The sequence below is a fragment of the Amblyomma americanum genome, chromosome 7 (assembly GCF_052857255.1).
Source record: "Amblyomma americanum isolate KBUSLIRL-KWMA chromosome 7, ASM5285725v1, whole genome shotgun sequence".
NCBI lineage: Eukaryota > Metazoa > Arthropoda > Arachnida > Ixodida > Ixodidae > Amblyomma > Amblyomma americanum.
Window position 1 is genome coordinate 158,340,321 of NC_135503.1, and position 3,613 is coordinate 158,343,933.

A 3,613-nucleotide genomic window follows, 5' to 3' on the forward strand; every position below is an offset into this window, starting at 1 on the left:
TCGATTTGTGAAGGTCAGACAGCGAATGCGCTAGTTTTCTTAGCTCGTGTCTGAGCGATCAAGCTCCCAGTGTATTCGGGCGACTGCCTCCTGAAGATCCATCAAGCTACAGCAAAGTAAAGGCCGCCTGGCGTAAGCGATTTCGACTCACCACTGCGGGCTTTCGATGCACATTCAGGACCGGAAAGCCCACAGACGGCGAAAGAGCAAACCAGTATGCGGCATGATTAATTCACTACTTTCACCGGTGGACGGAACATTCGGAAATTGCACAGATGTACAACGCACTGCGTGAGCTGCACATCAAGGAACAATTCCTGAGGAGATGTAACTAAAGTCTGTCGGGGTACCGGAGAGAAAGGCCAAGACCCTTTCCGAAATGTTGAAACTGTCAGGCCATTTTCTTGAAGCTCTAGGAGGAGCAAATCTCAGCATAATTAAGAGTACAAATTCAGAGAACGTTGGAGAATCCGAAGGCCGTGACGCGCGACCCGGTAGAAAGCTTCCACCGAAATGCTTCTTCTGCAACAAGTCAGGCCACTACGCTTCTAATTGTCACAACAGCGTTACGAACAGTAGCCCAGCAGTCTCTTGTAAGTGCAGCCGGAAGGGAGAAAAAGCCACGGCTTGTCCAAACGTAGGCAAGTCTGTTCCTCGGGTATCGTGCGTTCGGGCCTCCTCAGGTGACCCTCTGACGGAAGAAGATGAGAATGGGTTTGTAGAACTGAAGAACGGCAAGAAGGTTTCAGTCGTGAACGCCGTAGTGAACGTGCGGTCCGAAGCCGTAATGAACAAAATGCCGGTCCTGAGAGGGAAGGTAGGAGAAAAAAAACAATTGCAGTGTTGCGAGACACGAGAAGAAGCGCTGTAATCATGAAACGAAGCTTAGTGAGAGATAAGGATCTCACTGGAACGAACAGCCTTGTGCGGCTAGTGGGCGGCTCGTTTCAGTGCTCGCCGGAAGCTGAAGTACATGCGCAGGCTCCGCACTACAGCGGGAAACTGACTGCACTGTGCATGAAGCGCCCCATATGCGACCTCATATTGGGCAACATAAAGGGGCAAAATTTTCAAAGGGTACAGAAAGTAGCCACGAGACAGACGAATCCGAATCCTGCTCGTTGGAACGCGCAGTGATCGCCAAGCGAAAAAGGCGTGACGAAAGAAGCGCGAGCGTGCTAGCAGAAGCAAAGAGCAGTCAAGGAGAAAGCTAAGAACCGAAGAATCCCGCAGATGAACGCTCCGCGGAAGGTGAAACCTTTTACCAAGGATGGTCGGGGGGCACTGCAGCAGCAAGCCGTGCGAAGCCGAAAGGATGGCCACGGAGTGGTCACAAGGAAGCAGCGAAACGCGACAGAAGGACAGCGCAAGAGGACAAGGTGTCCGGAATTTCTGCCAAGCCCAGCTTAGGGAAGGTTATGTACATGTTCCTCGTGCTGCTGTGCACATTGCTTCAGCGGTCTTTTGGTCGTACTGACAAATTCTGGAACGTGACCAAGAGTATGTTGACACCGCTTTTTATTGTGAGCCGGAGTGCTTTCAGGTATGTGCACTGGAACCTTTCGATGGCGTTGTTCGTATGCGCATGCCGGCTTAGAATCAGTGTTGAATGTGTGGGATAGTCCGCAATTTTCTAAAGGCCAATGGGCGGAAGTCCAACCTAGTTGACCGAGAAAAAGAGTCGCGAGTCGAGGATGCTCTTGCTGCGACAAAAAACAAGTGTGAAGATCCTCACTCGCTCATTACGGAAGCACAAGTAGGAAATATATGTGCAAGCACGCCCTGGACTTGTGTGCTCCCTCTTAAAAATTGCATTTATGTGTTGCCGAGTGGCGGCTTGTATTGAAGGGAATTTTGACAATTGTCAAGTGTTATGTACGTGGAGACATCATTTTATCGATGTATGTATTTTGGCATTTGCCATTGAGTTTGTGAGCGCAAGCATGTGCTCACGAATTTTGTGTTTTGTGGATATTGCTGCAAAACATTCCTAAAGGAAGTGGCAGTGTCCCAAAATTGGCGCATATTCTGAAGAAAACGGCGCAGCGCGGTAGCAATCGTCGGTCGCGCGCACCGTAAATAAAACTAAAACAGCGGAGAAGGAACCCCGGATAGCGCGTAGCATTAAGTGTGCTGCTACCCTTTCCACTCTGCTCGCCTGCGCGGCGTCAAAGGAAACATGACTGCGCGCGCCGCCGATTGATCGAGAATGTCGGATTTCTACTCAATGTCGATGGAGAGGGCATATCCTTTACCTCGCTATTTGATGCCCTCTCCCTTTTTCTCTCGCGTCGACGACGGCGCAGCACGAGAAGGCCCTGGAAACTTCTGGAACCTGGTTTTCGCGCTCGACCAATGGGGTCGCGCGCCCGGCGAGAAAAGAAGGAAATTGTGCAGTTGATACTGCGTGCATGTGCGCGCCTGGTTTGGCGCGAAGAACAACAGACACGGGCCACGCTTATCAATTAGGGGCGTTAACCGCGGTCTGTCAGCCCGAGCCGCCCTTTAAGCTTCAGAGAAGAGCGCCTGTTCAACTACCGGGACAGCACCACTAGCCCAGCCACGGACCAGCCAGGCAACGTGCGCCAACGTGCGGGAGGGCTCCGTCGTGTTCCTCATGTCGTCGAACTTTCGCAGTGCCCGGTGAACAAATTGTGTTCTATTTGTTTGTCTATCCTGTGTTAGTGCACTTTAGGTGGAAAGTTTTTGTTGTATTCTAATAACTCTCGATTGTTAGTTTGCACGACTTGCATCGTATTATGAATCACTTTGTATCTGCTCGTACGAGTGATTGTGAAATCCTCTGTACCGTCTCTTTGCTGTATAAACTTTCTGTTGTTTGGTGAACCTTTGGCTCCGACATATTCTCTGACTTGCGACCGGCGAAAGCTGGGCACCAAGCGACTAACCCCCTTGTCACTTCGTAGCTGATCTCCGGCTGAGCTTGCCACGCTGAGTCGAGGTGTGACCGAGACCGCTACCCCCACACGCTCTAAGGGTGTCTGGAAGCGCACGCAAAAGTGCGCGAAGTGGTGACAGCGTGTGAAAAGTAATATTAGGCACTATTCAAATCTACTCAGCGCCACTTTTTATTCTCACGCCTTGTCTTCCATGTTCAAAAATTATATTTGCCGTTTTTAGCGTCTGGTAAACCCATTAATTCGACCTGACATCACTCGTACAGATTCTAGTGGTGTTCCTATCTATGATTCAGAGTGCGCTCAACTTTTTAACGACGCGTTTGTAAGTGTGTTTACTGATTACCTTACTTCCTTGCTTACATTAAGCGCATTAGTGGGAATAATTATGGGCAAGATAGTCATCACTGGGTCTGGTGTTTTATTTTTACTAAACAATCTTAAAACATCTTCTGGCGCCGATCATGTAAACCGTGTTATTTTCCCAGTCGCTATTAACTGACCCCATTCGCTACGACTGTCGCATAGCTAACATAATACCTGTTTTCAAATCAGGTGAACGTGCTTCTCTGCTTAACTGTCGTCCCATCTCCTTAGCAAGTACAGTTTGTGAATTACTCGAACATATTGCCGCGAATATTTGGAATGTTGGTTCATTTTTCAAATCTGCCGCCACACCACCTTATCGCTTTCTT